This window comes from Lemur catta, unplaced genomic scaffold (assembly GCF_020740605.2).
Source record: "Lemur catta isolate mLemCat1 unplaced genomic scaffold, mLemCat1.pri scaffold_70_ctg1, whole genome shotgun sequence".
In the NCBI taxonomy this organism is placed as follows: domain Eukaryota; kingdom Metazoa; phylum Chordata; class Mammalia; order Primates; family Lemuridae; genus Lemur; species Lemur catta.
In genome coordinates, this window is record NW_025423869.1 from 251191 (window position 1) to 270924 (window position 19734).

General features: G+C 39.4%; 1 long non-coding RNA gene across 3 annotated transcripts in view; it reads right to left on the bottom strand.

Annotated features, from left to right (window-relative positions):
• Positions 1-1795: 1795 nt before the first annotated feature.
• LOC123630025 overlaps positions 1796-19734 on the bottom strand; it is a 32516-nt gene continuing 14577 nt past the window's right edge. For 2 of the 3 annotated variants that reach the window (XR_006732553.1, XR_006732551.1), the window contains 2 exons: positions 10468-10511; positions 1796-1906 (listed from right to left, as the gene is read on the bottom strand). This is a non-coding gene — a long non-coding RNA (uncharacterized LOC123630025). The remainder of the gene's footprint in view (positions 1907-10467; positions 10512-19734) is intronic. The other variant, XR_006732554.1, reaches the window with a different exon arrangement.

Below are 19734 nucleotides of genomic sequence, written 5' to 3' on the forward strand. Positions count from 1 at the left end.
CACGCAGATGAAAAGTTTATTAATGGAAAGGCTTTTACCTTATTCAATTTTGTTAAGTATTTTTCTTGCACACTGTACAAAAGCCTCTTCCACATTCTCTCATCAGCGTACTTGTCTCCAAAAACATCAGCTCTGAAATTGATATCAAACAAAATACAACACCACATTTAGAAGATGAATCATAATTTTCACTTACTAGGAGCCCATTTAGCATTCTTAGAACAGCAGACAAAATATGACATAAAACTATGTAATTCTGTAAATACAAAATCAATATGTGTCAGTTATGTTTTTTAAAATGTTAGAAGCATTCTAACTTTTTCTGAAAAGCAGCTGCCATCTTGTGTTAGCACTTAATCCACTGGAGAGACGGAAGGAGCAATGAGGCTTCTGCAGCCGGCACGACTGCCCAGCGGGAGAAGGCACCGGCCACACGGCTCTGCCAAAAGCAGCAATTTCCTTCTTCAAACAATCTGTATGTTACCACAAGTACAATCTACACGTCTTTGTACTTTCTAGGGGACTGTATCACAATTTGTCACTCTGCCCGTGGAAAGGCCTATAGGAATGAGCGCTCCTTTTACCTAGCAGAGGGACTGCCAGTCCTCAGACAGGCCTGTTTCGCTGCTGTCCAGGCAAACCACGACCTCTCCAGCCTCTTGTGTCCTCACTTGTAAAGATGTGGACATTTCAGTCACATGAAAATTCCTTTTGTGCTTTTAACATTCTTAGCTTCTGTATTTCTAAACAGATCTTTGAAAACTGTCATGATTCTGGCTTATGTGTTTCTCTCATGTTTATTTTCTTAGCAAGAAACTAGTCAGTTTCCAAGAATGTAATACAGTAGTCCTAGAATCCCATCAAACACCGATATTAGGATATTGTAGTTCTTGATTGGTTCTAAAACTTAAAGTTATTTAAAATGTCTGAATTTTGGCCAGGCACAGTGGCTCACACCTGTAATCCTAGCACTCTGGGAGGCCGAGGTGGGAGGATTGCTTGAGCTCAGGAGTTCAAAACCAGCCTGAGCAAGAGTGAGACCCCGTCTCTACTAAAAATAGAAAGAAATTAAGCTGAACAACTAAAAATAGAAACAAAAAACTAGCCAGGTGTGGTGGCGCATGCCTGTAGTCCCAGCTACTCAGGAGGCTGAGGCAGAAAGATTGCTTGAGCCCAGGAGTTTGAGGTTGTAGTGAGCTATGATTACGCCACTGCACTCCAGCCCGGGCAACAGAGAGAGACGTGTGTGTGTGTGTGTGTGTGTGTGTGTGTGTGTGTGTGTGTGTGTGTGTGTGTGTGTGTGTGTGTGTGTGTGTGTGTGTGTGTGTGTGTGTGTGTGTGTGTGTGTGTGTGTGTGTGTGTGTGTGTGTGTGTGTGTGTGTGTGTGTGTGTGTGTGTGTGTGTGTGTGTGTGTGTGTGTGTGTGTGTGTGTGTGTGTGTGTGTGTGTGTGTGTGTGTGTGTGTGTGTGTGTCCATTGCCCCCCCCCCGCATATATATAAATAAATAAATTTCACTTTAACCCAAGATCTCTAATATTCAAAGATCTAATACTAAAAAGTCATATGAATGTTAATAGATTTGCTTTTATCATCATAGTAACTTTTGTAGGCAGAATGCAATATACTGAAAATACACTAAATAAGTCTAAATTTATAGTAAAAACAATCTCAAATTCTACATTTCCTAAATATAACCTTGAAACTCCAATAGATGTTTTAAACTCAAAGAAATGTTGTTACCCCCCAAATTTGCCATTTGAAAAACAGTAAGAGATAAAAGGTCACTTGCCATGTTCTTGAGCAAATCTGGAGGCTTCTATGAACGTAACTTCGCGATCTGCATCCAGGTCCTTCTTGTTTCCACAGAGGATGATCACAATGTTCTGACTCGCTAGCGTTCTGGCATCTGTTAACCAATTAGTAAGCGCATTGTAGGTTTCTCAGCTGCGTAATATAAGATTGTGAAAATAATACATGCATTTTATAAAGCTAGCAACTCTTTCTAGTCATTCTCACTACTCACACTGCTTTTCAACGTTTTGAGGTAATGGCAACAACACCTTTAAGGTAACTCACATAACCTGAATGCACCAAGTACATGACACACTCCCAGGGTCTCTTTCATTTTGTTTCCAGAAAAATGAGACAATAAGCCAGAGAGTTTGTTGTTTTTTGTTTGCTCAAGCAAAAGGAAACAGAATTTCCTTCCTTTTTTTTATGAATATCTGTTGAGCTCTTAGTATGTGCCAGGCACAGTCCAGACATTGACTGGTGAGCAAGATGACAGCTGATGGCTGCCACCGAGTCAACCCTGCAACGTGCTGGCAGGGTTGTTTTGTAGGAATTTATCACACTGATGCTTTATAAGGACTCTGTGATGGACTGCTATTTCCCCCCCTTTTCCATGAGAAACCTGAGGCCCAGAGAGATTAATTAAGTTGCCTAAAGTCACACAGCAGCCAGTGGTAAAGCCAGGACCTTGCTGACTCCAGGACCCACTCTCAAACCTGCTGTTTCCAGCTCTCATGTGTCTAAGGACAAATTTCTGACCATGACACTTTGATACCCTGATTGATGACTTCACATCTGAGCCTCTCACCGGGCAAGCGCAGCGCGGGCTGGGCCGGGAGCTGCCTGCCTTCTCGCAGAGCACCCAGCTCTGAGGACACAGCCTGGAGCAGGGAAGCAGCCGGGTGATGTCTCCTCACTGAACTGGTTCCCTCCTGGAAGGAACCCCTGATGATACCGTTTAGACGACACCTTTCTAGGTCTGTGCTGGCAAACACTGAGGTCAGGGTTATCTGACGGGATTTCTTCAGGGCAGGAATGTTCTCTAACCTGCACTGTCCAACACAGAAGGCACCAGCCACACGTGGACCCTGAGCACTTGAAACGTGGCCAGTGCAACTGAGGAACTAAATTTTTTACTTTATTTAATTTCATTTAAATTGCCATAGGTAGCTAATAGCTACAATATAAATGTTTCACGTTAACTTAATTTAAACCTCCAATAACCTCACGAGGATGACATGATTATTATCACCTTCATCTACGGACCAGGGAACCAAGGTCCAGGCGGCTGAAGCACCTGTTACCAGCTGGTAACGGGACCAGGACTGGAACCCAGGCAATCTCCACCCAGAGTAACTCACTTCTAAGAACTCACCACACAGAAAGCTTCGTGAACCTTGAGGAAAGTGTCCAGGCATCATGTTAAGAAATGTAATGAAACATGAAAAATTGCTTTATCTACCTAAAACCTTGTAAACATGTTTCTCTACGTGGTAAAGTAGTGGTGGGGGCTCGTTCCAAGACCTCTCAGATCCAGATGGAAGTAAGGGGCTTCCTGGGTGACGGCCGCACCGCCTGCCCCGGGCACCTGGGTGACAGCTGCACCGCCTGCCCCGGGCACCTGGGTGACGGCTGCACCGCCTGCCCGACACCTGGGTGACAGCCTCACTGCCTGCCCGGGCACCCACAGCACACGGCACACACGGCACACAGGGCGCCTTGCCAGGGCCGGGCTGCAGACGCGGTGCTGGGCGGCCTCCTCTACCCTGGGAGCTGGCATCACCTGGTGATGTCGCAGACAAGGAGCACCCCGGCTGCGCCTCTGTAGTAATTTCTTGTCACGGACCTGGAAGAGTGACACTGGCTTTACTTCCAACCAGCTGAGACCCTCACTACTAAATACCATCTTCCCACAAAAACACCCACGTTTGCTTTGTGAACCACAACACAGGGCAGACGTTGTTCTAATATAGAAACGTTTGAAAGACACTGAACACACGTGTGGGGAGCTGTGCTGTCTGAAACCAGGTCACAGGAACGACAGGAGGTGGGGAGGCCGGCCTGGGACAGGAGGACGCTCTCTCAGGGCCAAAGCAGCCACGAGTGGACCTCGCCCTGAGACTCCTGAGGAGGGCGAGGCATCTGCAGGCAGAAGAGCCACCGCCAAGCCCAGGCGGGCTCCCCAGAGTCCCCTCCGCCTCTTCTAGGGAACAGGGATGTCCTCAGATGGGAACCGCCTCATCTCCCGGCCAGGATCCACGGTCACCGCTGCCCATCACCAGACAGGAGACCGATCCCCGGCCCCGTGCCCTGCGCACACTCGTGGAACTGTTCTCTCTCAGTAACACGCTTTCTCCCCGCATTACCCATCTCTCCCCCTTTGCTGTATCTTTTTCCTATCAGCAAAATAGAGGTGGCCCTGGCACCTACCATCCTAAAACACCAACCAAAAACATGCTGGCGGTCCTGTCGGCGACTCTCCCTCCGGCCGCCCGCAGTCCTCAGCCCTGCCTCCGCCGCCTTCTCTGCTGCGCCCGCCCTGGGTCCGTCTCTGACACTCTCCGCAGCAGCCTGCCGAGGTCCCCCAGCTCCGTGTGCCCAAAACTAGTGGCCACTCCTGTCCTCGTCCACCCCGCCTTTGCGGCTCGCCATCTCCGGGTCTCGCACCTGCCGGCCACCGCCACCCCAGCGCCGGACCCTCTCAATCTGCCCTGTGGGGACTGCAGCTCCACTGCGTGGGTCCTGGCCTCTCTTTCCTGGTGACATTCGACTCCAATTTTGTCTCCAGCTCAGACTGCTTCACTAAGACCCCACTGATGCCCCCACACGGCCATGAGACTGCCTGATAAACACGGCAGACTTCACATTTACAAGACAGAATTCCTTTTGGTCCCTCCCTCCAGGCCCATGCTGGCCTAGGAAGGGGCATCACTCCCTGCCCAGGCTCCACAGCAAATCACCCCCACGTTTATCCTCGACTCCTTTTTGTCCACCTCCACGTTCGATCTCCGGCCAAGTCCCATCCCTCACACCCCACACATCCTGCTCCAGGCACGCCTTCCCCTGTCACCTGCACCCTCCGCACCCAACCACCGCCAGGCCTCTGCCCCCACGCTGCGGTCGCCTGGCAGCTACCCCGCTGCCTCGCGGGCCTTAGTCCTTCTCCAGGGCAGCCCAAGTCCTCAAAGCCAGCCCTGTGCTCAGGCTGTCCCCCCGCCCACTGTGCCAGGCCACCGGAGACTTAACCTTCCTTGGTGAGTCACTTCACTTTTTCTGGTTAGCAAAGAACTTGCGTTCTGCTTAGCACAGTAACCGAAGTGTTTAGGAGAACACCAACTCCCTCTCCCTTTCACTCCACTGCCGAGCCCAGCCCTCACCCACGATCCTGACTCACCACCACCAAGCCCCACTGCTGCCCAGCTCGTTGTGTGGCCTGGAACATCCTGCTCCGTAGTCCTGGCTCCCTTGTTCGCTCCTCCTTTTCCAGATCAAACACTCCCTAACCTTGGCTACCTTCCCTCCCCACATTAAGCTCCAATAGTCTGTTTCTTTCCTGACATTTGGCCCAGCCCTGTCACTCTGGGACAGTGTCTGGCTCTGCTGCCCAGGCTAGAATGCAGTGGGTTCACTGCAACCTCAAATTCCTGGGTTCAAGTGATCCTTCTGCCTCAGCCTCCTAAGAAGCTGAGATTACAGGTGCATGCCATCACACCTGGCTAATATTTTTTTTATTTTTTGTAGGGGATGGGGGTGGGCTCTTGCTATGATGTTCAGGCTGTTCTTGAACTCCTGACCTCAAGCAATCCTCCTGCCTTGGCCTCCCAAAGTGCTGAGATTTCAGGCATAAGCCACTGAGCCCTGCCTGTTTCTTAAGAACTATATTCATCATCACTCAGAGGTGAACCCTATTCAACTTCTCATGATATTCAGATGGTTACAGGCAATTGAACTCAAAGAATAGTGCTGTTAGGATTATGTCAGCAGGATGAATGGATAAACAAAATGTGGTATATCCACACAACAGAGTATTATTCAGCCCTAAAAAGGAAAGAAATTCTGACACATGCTACAACATGGATGAACCCTGAAGACACTGTGCTAAGTGAAATAAGCCAGTCACAAAAGGACAAATACTTAAATGAGAGTCAAACTCACAGAGACACAAAGAAGAACTGTGGTTGCCAGGAGCAGGAGGAGGGAGAGTGGAAAACTGCTGCCTAATGGGGATGAGCAGCAGTTTGGAAGATGAAAAAGCTCTAGAGGTGGATGGTGGTGACATCTGTACAACAATGTGACTGTACTTAATGCCAATGAACTGTACACATAAAATGTATATTTTATGTTACCTATATTTTGCCATAATAAAAATAAACAAACAAATAAATAATGCATGCCAGGCTTAATCATTTACATTGAGTACTTTTACAACCCAAGAAATTGAAGGGAAAATGGTCAAGCTCGTCAGACTAACAAGAATATTGGAATTTCTTTTTTTTTTTTTTTTTGAGACAGAGTCTCGCTCTGTTGCCCAGCTAGAGTGAGTGCCGTGGTGTCAGCCTAGGTCACAGCAACCTCAAACTCCTGGGCTTAAGTGACCCTCCTGCCTCAGCCTCCTGAGTAGCTGGGACTACAGGCATGTGCCACCATGCCTGGCTAATTTTTTTCTATATATATATTTTTAGCTGTCCAGATAATTTCTTTCTATTTTTAGTATAGATGGGGTTCTAGCTCTTGCTCAGGCTGGTCTCGAACTCCTGACCTCAAGCGATCCTCCCGCCTCAGCCTCCCAGAGTGTTAGGATTACAGGCGTGAGGCACTGTGCCCAGCCCAAATATTGGAATTTCTGAGTTTTGTTCAAGACCCTCTTCTATTTAAGAAATAAAGCCCAATACATTGTATAAGTTGTAAAGAGAAGAAGAAAACCAGGTCAAGAAGCTGGCAACATGTAGGCAATAGCATGTCTTAAGAGAGAAAAAGAACAATGTATAACACAGTTTAAAGATTCAAATGTTTCTGTACATAGGTACACAGAAAAATGAATTTCACAAATCCGTGTAATCCTGGAACTTAAACTATTCATATAGCTAAGCATGGACTTTAAGAAATATTTGTTCCAGGCCAGGTGTGGTGGCTCATGCCTGTAATCCTAGCACTCTGGGAGGCTGAGGTGGGAGGATCACTTGAGCTCAAGAGTTGGAGACCAGCCTGAGCAAGAGTGAGACCCCATCTCTACTAAAAATAGAAAAAATAAGCCAAGTGTCCTGGTGTAAGCCTGTAGTCCCAGCTTCCTGGGAGGCTGAGGCAGGAGATTTCTTAAGCCCAGGAGTTTGAGGTTGCTGTGAGCTAGGCTGATGCTACAGCACTCTAGCCTGGGTGACAGAGCAAGACTCTGTCTCATAAAAAAAAAAATCATCATTTTCTGCTATGGTAATTTTGCTTAAATATACTCTATTATTATTACTATCCAGCTTGCATCATAGTCTCAACTGGCCAAAGGGTAATATATCTATTGAACTGTACCTTGCTGGACAAAAGATATATAATTACCATATTTACAAATATGTCATGGAGCTCAGGCGGTGATGCGGGCACTGGGCAGTGATGGTTGGCTGCTGCAAATACAGATGGAGCTTTGCTGGCTCTTCCTCCAGCCAATCACCTCCTGCTGTGTAGCCTGGTTAGTGACAGGCCACATTCCAGTACCAGTCCATGGCCCAGGGGATGGAGACTGCAGTTGTAGCTCAAATGTTACACATTATATGTTTGTATCAAAATATCACATGTATCCCATAAATATGTGCAACTGCTTATTATATATCCATAATAATTAAAAATAAAAACTAATAAGCAAACAAAAAGATAATTATTTAGAGTAAATATAAAATCTTTTGGTTTGAAAACCTTTTGGGATCAAATATTAATACATAAAAATGCTAGATAAAGTATATCATACTTTAAAAATGCATAGCTGAGCTTTTAGGAAATCTTCAGACGCTTAGAACAGAGAAGAAACTGAAAAAAGCAATGAGGGCCTTGGGTGGGGGGCTGCTAGACTGAGATTGGCTTTAGTGTCTGTTTGGGATGGGACAAGAGCTGGTGTCCACGTGACAGAGAGAGTACGGAACTGAATCTGAGTTTTCTTCAGGGTTAGGCCAGAAGTGAAAGGGTGAGATGAAAAACAAAAGCACACTCACTAGCTCAGGCAGGCAAGGAATCTTCCCTGACTCTGCCTGCTCTCTCAGCAGAATGGGATAAACATTCCCCTTTGAAAATTAATTATGGGCTGGTACCACAAGTAGGCTTGGGATTCAAATTTAAATAACCATGTGGACAATGAACCCCCAAGTTAGGAAATTAGCAAAAATAAAGGTGGCTCTAGAAAGGAGTATCACTGAGATGCCCAGAAGAAGCAAACGCAGATCACTCTGGAAGGACATATCCTCACCCAACACACACAATCCCCACACGCACCGCTGCTTCAAAAATAAACGTAAGACCACAAAACACTCAAGGAAACAAGCCACCAGGAGTGAATCAGCCAGACTATACTTTAGTCCTTCAAGATTTCAATAAAAGAACAACTCGATAGGCTGGGTGTGCTGGTTCACACCTGTAATGCCAGCAATTTCAGAGGCTGAGGCAGGAGGGTCGCTTGAGGCCGGGAGTTTGAGACCAGCCTGGGCAACACAGCAAGACCTTGTTCTACAAAAAATAAAAAAAATTAGCTAGGCACAGTGGTGCACACTTGTAGACTCGCACCTGTAGACCCAGCTACTGGGGAGCCTGAGGCAGGAGGACTGCTCGAGACCAGAAGTTTGGGGATGCAGTGAGCTACGATAGTGGCACCACACTTCAGCTTGGGAGACAAAGACCTTGTCTCAAAACAAAGCAAAACACACAAAAAAGAACAACCTGATAAAGTATCTTCAATATGATCAATACCATAAAAAAGGAAGTGAATCCTAAAAAAAAAAGAATAGGATGTCTTGAAAGAATTAATAGATTTCTATTAATAGAATCTAGAATATCTACAAATAAAAATTACAGTAATTAAAATTACTCAATGGATATGTTAGAAAGCAAAGTGGGCAAGACTGAAGAGAGAAGTAGTGAATTAGAATAGAAACTGGAGGAAATTACCAGGCACCAGTATAGAGAGTTCAAGATAGAACATATGATAGAGAACTTAAGAGATGGGGAGGATTGAAGGAAAGGGTCTAAAAGGCATTTTGGAATTAAAAAAAGAAATAGGAGAATGGGGGTAGAGAGACAACATTAAAAGAATTAATGGGTGAAAATTTTATAGAATGAAAATTAAAGGATTGTTAGAATAAAAAATAACATTGAATCATGTGAATAAATAAGAATCCATACATAAATACGTAATTGTGAAACTGCAGACCAAAGACAAAGGCTGTAAAAGCAATTAAAAAAAAAAAAGGAAAAATTCCCCACAAAGAAACTCGGTGTCTAGACTCCAAAGGTCAGAAGCAATGGGGTCCTATATGCACAGGCTGGGGGATGGGGGGCATGAAAACAACCTAATGTACCATTTGATGTACAAAAACTACCCTTAAAGCCAAGGTGGACTTCTGCTTCCAGGACGATGGATAAGTAGTTTTCCCTGTTTCACTCATTAAGTACAACTAAAAACCCTAGATACTATATATGTGTGTGTGTTTATATATTATAGAGAGTTGAAGACAGAACATGTGAAAGAGAGCGTAAGAGATGTGGCGGATTGCACATATACATAAAAAGATGACGCTGCATGGGAGAGAGAAAAAGGCAGACGGGCCAGGGACTTCACAGCCTGAGGGATGCTATGGTGGTGAGTTCCCTGGGTTTTCCTTTTGCCTCATATATCTCAGACTTGAAGGAGAACAAGCTGGTAACTGAGAAATGCCAATGGGTACAGATGAAAAAAGTCCCAACAAAAGCCTGCTCCCTCTAGAAGCTACAGGACCAGGAAAGGGGCAGCTGAACAAGAGAGAAAACTCTTACACAATAACCACTCTCCTCTACCCAAGCATCACAGCAAAAACTATGGCCCACACCAGTAAAGGCCAAATGGGGAGCCTAAACTTCCACCCTGGCAAGGCTAACAAGGCACACCAACACCCCCACAGAGGGGGTGTCAGAGAAGACCAAGTAGGGTGCTGGGGCTTTCTGCTGACTGGGTAGTGAGCTCTTCTGCCCCTGCTACTGTGTCAGGGGAGACCACGGGGAAGGGCACTAGAACATGTTCATCCCCACCCAGCAGTAACAAGAATCCCTCTCACCTGTCAGTGGAGGCCGAGTGAGGAATCTGGACTTCTACCCCCACCTGCTGGTGATGAGGTAGTACCCAAGAAAGGAAGCCAATTAAAAGAGCTAAAAAAGATCCAAGTCTTGTAATGTAATACAAAAATGTCCACGTTTCAGTTGAAAATCCCTTATTATACCAAGAACTAGGAAGATCTCAAAATGAAAGAAAAAAGATAATCAAGAGATTCCAACATCAAGTTGACAGAAATGTTAGAATTACCTGACAAAGATTTTTCCTCACAGTTGATCAAGAGAAAATAATTATAGCTACTTATGTGTAGTGTAGTAGCAGCTGCAGCAGCAGCAAGAGTAGGAGTAATTGTAATATTTCAATTTTAAATTTTTTACAAAAAATTATGTGGTTCCAACCTGGTCTCCAAAGTCCTCTGGGAATTTCCACAAAACCACAGGATCTGTAAATAATTGACACACATCCTTAAACAGAGGCAAAAGAACACATTTAAAGCAACAGTCCTGGTTAAATACTCTTAAAATTGTCAAAGCTACTTTAATTATAATTTTTAAATTTCTCTTGAGACATTTACAGTTGATGAGGTTCACTTCTTTTCCTTGATTGAGTTAAATATGTTGAACTTTTAAGGGTTTTAATGACCTTTGGAATACAACAAATGAAATTAGTAACTTAGGCCATCAAAAACCATTACTGTATTTCTTTTAGCAACTCACTTTTTTATTTACATGTCATAAAGATTCTGAACTTTGAATTTTCAATTTTAACTATGCTTACAAAAATATTGGTTTTAATTTGAAAAGAAAATTTTAAATGTGGTAAACATGTAATCACATACATTATAGCCCTCAGGGACTAGTCTAAAATATACAGCTTAAATTTCCATTTAAAATCCCCAATAAAAATTTACAAAAATTGTAATAATGTTTGCTTCATATTGGCTTTAAGAGTCCTAGACTTTGCAGTAATAGGTGAGTTGGCAGGCAGGTATAAGGCAGCTTATTTAAAATACAGTTGGTATTTGCAGGACAGTTCAGAGAAATTTTTCTAATATAGCTAGTAATTTGGTAATTTATATAAATCAATATTGCTTTATAAATATTCACATCAGCTTTTTGTTTTCTTTATTTCTCACAATACTTCTCTTCTGTTTAGCATAAGAAAGTGAAGTTTTAGTTGTAATAATCACTAATAAATATGTTGGTCATACACTTATTTTTTAATTTTGTCAAAAACTTCTGAATACTTTAAATGTCTCTTAAAAGGATAGTGTTTAATAATAGATTATTACTTCTGACAAAAACCTTTGAAAGCCCAAGATAAAATATGAACAACAAGTACAACCTATATGACAGGGTTCGAACTCCACTCCAAGGAAAAGGCCCTGGTGGACCAAAGATCCACACTCCAGGTACTCAACCAATGGAAATCTACAGTTTATTTCTACTACTCCATATTGCTTTTTAAGAAATATTATTTAAGGATGTATAATTTCAAAAGTTTTAATTCCAAACTTTAATAAATGTCTAGCAACATTTTTAGCATGAGCTAGTTCCTCCTGTGTTTTTATTTAACAGAATATTTTTCAAATATTTTAACTTAAAAAAAAGCATGCTTTCTAGAATTAAACTTTTTACTTATTAAGGAGTAAAAAGTTCCCATATAAGTTAACATAAATAAATCATTTAAAACATCTTATATGAAAATAATGTATTACAAACTTATAAAGGTAATATTAAATGATTATGTCCTCATGTAAAACAAAATGTTTCCATTTCTAAAATAAATTTGAAATGCATTATTCATCACCATAAAATACTCAAACATTAATGTCCTGTGGATAACTATGTTCCCAGTTGGAAAAAATATACATATGTGGCAATTTTAGCAAAATGGTAGATGCTAAGATCTAAATCTCATAAGACAAAAGTATATGATGGAATCTCCATCAAATAGGAAACAAAAGTTACTACCTTGATAAATTACTACAATAACTAATAGCCACGTAAACAAATCATAATGCAGAAATGTTACATAATGTTCTCATAAACAATGGAATTAAGAGGTTTCACTGTGAATATTTCAAACAACCCTTCTAAACAACTCAACTTTGTAGTTCTCATTTGAGAAAATGTTTGTGACAAGTTTCTTACACGTTGCTGTGCAGCCCTTACCGTCTGCCTGTACTGTTTGCAGCATTTACCTAAGTGTGTTTTCCTGTCTCGTTTTTCCTCATCTCTTACTCCACCAGTTTTTTCTGTACACTCTGCTTTTCCACACAGGGAAAACAAGTAAATACATGAAAATAGCATCTACTGGTTTCATCACGAAGTGGAAAATATCCTTTTCTTCTCATTAAATGAATTTTATCCTTCAGCACTCAAAACTTTATTATAATCATGTGCATCCATATTTTGAGATGGATTAACTTGGTTCCTGCCTATGTGATTAGATTTAGAGCACATCTGATGCATCTTTGTGGCAACTTTTCAGAAGTACTGCAAAGGAAGAAACAAAAGAGCTCTGAAAAAAATAATCCGATTCTACAACTTTATGCACAAAGACCGAATTTTCTGTTCCCTGAGGATTACTTTCCAGATACTCAATCTGATCTGGCAATATTAGGTCAATTTTATGCTGATTTTATGAGTGAAAGGATGAGAACCGCTGGTGGGAATAATCGCTGCCAGTGATGACTGATACACACTGCGTTTCCTTCTTGCTAACGTCTACTAGTAATTCAAAAGAGACTCCATATCTTAATTTAAAAAAAAACTTTGCTGCCAACAATCTAGAAACCAAGTAACGATAAAAATATATAACTTCATTTTGACATAAATATTTCTTATTTTAATAAGAAATGTTACAGTGTAGTAAAAAAAATACAAATTTTTATTAAATTAGTAAATTTGGAAGGTGAATATTTAAAGTATGATTTGTGTGCCACCATCACAAAGATTCCAAATCCATTAAGGGTTTTTTAAAATGTAAAGTAAGATAAATTCAGCAGTATATTCTTTTCTTTCCCAATCAGATATTTCACATTTTCTGGCCCTTAATTAAAAACAAAAGTTAAAATTACTTAGAATACTAATGTGATTCTACTTCACTATAAAATTATGCAGGAAGAAGTTTGTAATTTTCATAAGTGAATAATATTTATTTAATTCTGTAGAATTCAATGATGAAATATACAATATCTTTAAAATCACACATTTGTAAAATTGCAAATCAGAGACTACTTTTGAAAAGGTAGAATGTATCCTATTAGTGTTTTGCATGATTATAGCTTTCTGTACTTGATTTACCTACATTGTAGAATCAGAACTTTAGTGTGAGGAAATTAAAGTCAAAACAATGAGGAGTTTGTCTTAGCCATACAGCTAGCTAATGTCAGAGCCTGGAGCTTTCTTAATTGAGATGTAAAGAATACTTACTTTAAATAATTTCCAATAATTCATACATTTTTGTGGCACATTTAACTTAAGTTCAATTTATTTCATTGAAAAAGCTATGCGGTACTAAAGAAACGGGAAAAGTCCCTGCCGGGCACTGACCTACGACACCCATGGAGGAAACCTAGTTGTTCAAAGCTTTGTCTCAGGCACGGTTATCAGGTAGAAACACTTCAACTCAACTTGAAAAGTCACTGGCTTAATAATGTCAAAAAACATGACTAATGAAGGAATGAGGTCTTCTGAACATAAATGAGCAGAAATCATTAAAGAAAATGTGTGATTTTTGTTCTTTCACCTGTAGGGATACCATGGTGAACAAAGCAGAGTCCTTACCACTCATAGAAAAGAGGAGCATCAAAACATATAATACAGTAAAATTTTATGGTACTAGCTGCATAGGATGCTGCAGGAGCACATAATAAGGAAATCTAACCTAATTTAGAGAGCCACTACAGGACTTCAGAAGGAAAGGACAGGAAAATTGACACTCAGGTTAGATAAGAAAATGATGATTTGTGCCATACAGTGGGCAAGGGAAAATGCTACTGAGTGGAGAACCAATATGCATGAAGTCTTGGAGGTTACAAGAAAACAGAACACATTTTAGAAACTGAAAAAAAATCTAATATATCTAGAATGTAGATTGGGAGGGAGACAACGTCAAGAGATGAAGCCGGATTGGCAAGGAAAGCCACTGAAGCAGACATGGCACAAACCAGGTGAGGAAGAACCACCAGAAAGGTATGGTGAATGCAGCTAGAGTGTGTGTTGTCACGAAGTCAAGGGAACAGAGTGCATCTAAAAGAAATCCTCAAAAATGCTGCAAACATTGAAAAGTGACAACTGAAGAACTGCAACTGTATTTAAAGACATACAGCCACAGTCAGATGGGCTTCAATTAAAAGGCAGGAAGAAGGATGCAGATTTAAGATTATGGAAAGAGTGTGAGGAAAGAGAGACTGTATGGAGGCAATTTATTTAAGAAAGGCTATAAAAGGCAGAAGAAAGTAAAGGTGGGTAGAAAGGTTAAGTGTGACAGATTTGTTGTGTTTTAATTTCAGACGGGCACAGACTTGCACATGTTTAAAGGCTGACAGGAAGTGATGAGCTAGCAGAGCACCAGAGAAAGAAAGAGCCTAAGATCCCTGAGAACACAGCCAGGGCTGGAATCCTGGTCAGGACGGTGAGACGAGCCTTAGACAGAAGCTGGAGGACGTGTGCCATTGTTACAGGAAAAACAGAAGAGAAAGCCATAAATCTAAGTAAATCTGTTGTGGTACAAAAATAAGAGTTTTGTGTAAAAGTTGCTCATTTTTTTTGTTTAGTAGGAAGCTCTCTGCCACCAAAACATGCAAATACATTTTAAAACAGCTATTTTCAGTTGAAGGTATACTACATATATATGAAGACTGTAGGATTGAGAAATAAGATGAAATAAATAAATGGAAGCATAAGTAGAATTATGAAATTAGGCAGCTTAACTTCTGGTCTTCTACCTATGAGTAACACAATGCTTTCCGTCTGTGATCAGACGCAGGTATTGAAAAATAGCGAATCAACTTCCTTCTCCACTTCTCTAAGTTGATTTTAAAAGAACAGTGTCTCATCTGCTTATCCAAGTATCCTATGTAACTATCATTTTCTACATGTGCTAGTATATGAAAAAGCCTGAAAAGCACGAAGTTTAATAACTACAGTTAAAATTATAATTTTTATTACATCTGCAAAGTAGTTTTCAAACCCACTAATCATTGTAATTTTATATTCAGCCTGATTGCAAAAAAGGATTTCAGGAAGTATCTCAATCATTTAGGGCCACAAATGACCTTGGTGAAACCAGAAAGCCAGAGAACCAACACCATGCCATTTTTCCTTGCATGTACCCCAGCAAAACACAGATTTACAGCATTGATGGAAAAATATCACTCATTCTGACAAAGCAGTAATAAAAAAAACACAATATTACAGACTGCACAACATTACAAACGTTAAGACTACAAGCAATAGTGAAAACAAAAACAAATTCATTGCTGAAAAATCTTAAATTCAGACTAAAAATAATCTTGATAAAACATAATCAGATGTGTGTACAAATTATTTTAAAGCTAACATGTAGATGAGAATATAGAATTTTAGTATCCTTTTAAAGGTCTAGTTCAGCAGTTCTCAAACTTTAGCGTGCAACAGAAATGTCTACACATCCACACTGTTGAGTCCTACTCACAGAACTTCTGAGGCTGGTCTGAGAAAACGCATTTCTAACATGTTCCCAGGTGATACTGACACTACTCGTCTAAGCACCAGACTTTGAGAGCTAATAGCACAGATCATGTATCTCTCACAACGATTACCATTATGTGTCACATGTTAAGGAATTTAATACTTCCTGATTGTAAATATTCTTTCTAATATGGCAATAAATAATTAAAAATTCTCTTTATTACATATTTTTTTATTTGACAATAGGTAGATCTTCACAGGGCCAAGAAGAAACATCACCCAGAGCAATTACAGCAGGAAATATTTTTAGAAAGAAAAACACTACCAAAATGTTTTTAAAACCCTTTCTGTGCTAGTAAGTCTACTAATAGGATAATTCTACTTCCATATCCCAAAGAAAAGAATTTTATTTCAAAATTGAGTGTTTTATGACACTGGACCTATATAATTGATGGAGAACTTTAGTTATGTGAACATAAAGATATACTGGCTATTCATTTCCTCTATGTATGCCACATACAGACACATTGACAGTCCATATCTAAACAAGACAGACATCTGTCTGTACCTTTCCATGTCAGATACGTGAGGAAATATTTTTTGCTGTGGTTTCTTAGAATGCTTTGCTTTGTAGAATTTAAGCAATTAAGTTCCAATTTGAACAACAGAAGGGTAAATGCACAGTAGGTGTATCTGTGAATGTAAAAAAATTTAAGGCTTTTGTTTATTTTGTATTTTCACAAAAAGTTTCATTATATATGGATAGAATCTTAGAATTTTCTGAATGAGAAAGGACCTTAAAGGTACTTTTTACCACTCGGACTTAGGAAAGTTATATTTCATCCTGCGGTTCTGGAGCTAGTAACTATCGAAGCCAAGACTGGAATCCAGGTATCCCGGCTTCTAGCAGGACATCCTCTCTGAAACACGCCGCTGCACGTACAGCACCACACAAGTAAACCCAGTTTGCTCTGGTTGGTTACCTTTGACTTTAATGGTCATTCACTGGACACTAGTTTAAAGTACATTCACACTTAATTATCTACAAGAAGATATTTTCAGCAAAACAAGTATTTAAATTTTTTTTTGTAAAACAATGGCCTAAATCTTACAGACTTCCTCTGAACAATACTTGGAAATCTGTATGTGAAGAAACCTTGTAAAGAATATTAATAGTATTCAAATTAATATCCTCTCAATCTGGAATTAAAATAATTCTTCATATAATCATGTTAAGTTTGACTTACATGCACAAAAACCTTATAGAAATGAAAACATTATTTCAAGATCTTTTACTTTATAACCAGTTGCAAAAATAGAGATCACACTTCTATTTGTTGCTTTATATGATGTACACATTTAAAAGCAAGCAAATTTGGAAATTTGTCCATTTGTTCACCATCCTAAAAATGTACATAAGCAGTGATAGAAATAAAATCTAATGTAATGATCCCATTGTGATTATCTTCATTCTAAAGAGTCATCTGGAAAATCAAACTGCTTCTACTACTGTAAAATAATTTTGGTGCTTCTGAAATGCAAACCATAGAAACAACTTAATGGATAATTCTAGTCGTTCTAAATATTTCTCCCCAGAATAACCTAAAATTAGCATCACAACTCAAAATAAGGAAGCTCTTTTTGCTCATAGATTAGCAAATTCTAACTAAGGTAATGAAAATGAAACTTCTAAGAATCTCATATAATCCATACCGTGTTAGATATATCATTTTACTACTTCCACTCCTTTTAAATAAGACCTATTATAATAAAATGAAAACTCTCATCAATCACCTGATAGAGTAATTCCAAACTTAACCAAACAGGGCTAATGGGTGAGAATTGAATTGAAAACACCTTGACAAAGAAAGCAATTTCTTTTCTTGGCACTCCTCTGAAGCTGTGGGTGATCATGGTAATCAAACCAACAGTAAGGGGCCATCTGTCCCAAGGGCCCTTCATGAGAGTTAAAAAAAAAAATCAACAACAAAAAAGGGAAAGAAATGCTGTTCCACAGATGTTCAATTTTGATTAATCTATGACAAGGAACTTCCAACTGAGAATCAATGTTTTGACATTTTTCAGATATCAATCATAAAAAGCCAACACTAAGTTTTTATAAGAACACAGGGGAAAAAGAAGTTAATAGGTTGCCTGCAGAAAGACGATCTGTCATACAAAACCTGATACACCTTTTAGTCAGCTAAGATGTGCATCCTATCCTAAAGCAATAGCTTTTATTATGATTCCCTTAAAGAGGAAGGAAGACAAGAGGCCATGTTTTAATTTAGCATGAGACAGTGTTTTTTAATAATTCTTCCTACAAGTATGTGATTAAACAAAAAGACAACATGTATTTTTATTCACAATATCCCTTATATTTAACTCTTTGAACTAAAACATTTTAAAGAAACACAGCCTTAGCGTGAAACTTCAGAAATGTAAAATTAACTGACCCTCTCATAAAACAGTTTCATTTTATTCATAACATTTAATTTTCATGTTACACCAAAAAATAATTCTGTGTAGAAATGCAAACTTAGTGAAGGCTTTTCCCATTTGACATAAAGATAGTTTGAAGTGCAACAGACTCCTGGCACTCCTAGATATAACACACAGTTTCAATAATTTGGAAATAAGCTAAAATTTATGAGTAGAATCATACCTACTATTAAAATGACTCAAAGTTTACTAAGATGAAAATATTTGTAAGCTACATTAAGAATTACTAAAAATATTTTAAAATGAAAATACAATAAAACAAAATATTAAAGAACCAAATTAAGCCATGTGTCACATTTCTTTCAGAATACATCCAAGTTAGGATCAAATTAAATGTAGAATATACTTAAGACTCAACAAATAAATTCACTAAGAAATTTACTGTAAATGCAATAACTACTTATCTTTTTATCTACAAAGCCTAGGAATTGATTTTGTAATCCCAGAGAGATCTCATATCAGGCACAGGACAGAGGCAAATATAAATATCCTTTGGAAGAAGAAATACTCAACTCAGGTCTTGCCAAACATAAATTTGCAATTCAAAATTACTATAGAAAATCTAAACACCTGTGATTATAACCCATCAGAAACAGAATTAAAATATTTTGTTTTGCTCCTGCCTCAAAGGCTTTTGATATTAAAGTTATCTGAAACAACATATATAATAAAAATATCTAAAATGTTTAAAAAAGAAAATAAGGATTCCAAGTATGAGCAAACAATAAGAGATTTTTAAAGACAGATTTTGAAAACTAGAACTTCAAAAATATAATTTTTGAAATTAAAAGCTCAATGGATAGAATAAATAGCAAATCTTATAAAATTGAGAAGAGAAATAGTGAAATAAATCAGACACAAAAGATAGTAAACAGAATGAGGCACAAGGATAAAAACAGTGAGAAACCTAAAGGAAGTTAAGAAAAATGGGGACCAAAATAACAACACAGATCTATTTAGAGTTCTAAAAAATCAGACCAAAGAGAATGGAGTGTGTGTAATGGGGGAGGGAAGAAAATAATATTAGAAGAAATAAAGACTGATTTTTCCAAAACTGGCAAACAACATAAGCTTCAGATTCAGAAAGCACAACAAGCCCAAGCTAGAGCTCAAGAAAGACATTTGAGGCCTGATAACGAAGTTGCAAAGCACAAAATGATGTCGATAACTTTAAAAGTATCCTACAGAGAAAAGAGATAACTAGAAAAATAGACACGTTATTACACTGATAGCAGACTTCTCAATAGCAGCAATGGAAGCCAGAAGACAGTGGAATAATATATTCAAAACCTTTAAGAAAGTATCCTTGTCATTTAAAACCGTGTAAACAGAAATGTAGGCAAAATAAAGATATTTTCAGAAAGACAAAAACTAAAACATGCACCAAGAACAGATTCTCACTAAAGGAGTGTCTAAAGATTGTAACAGCAGGAAAAAAGAATAATTCTCCCTAAGGAAAGTGTAAAATGCAAGAAATCATATATT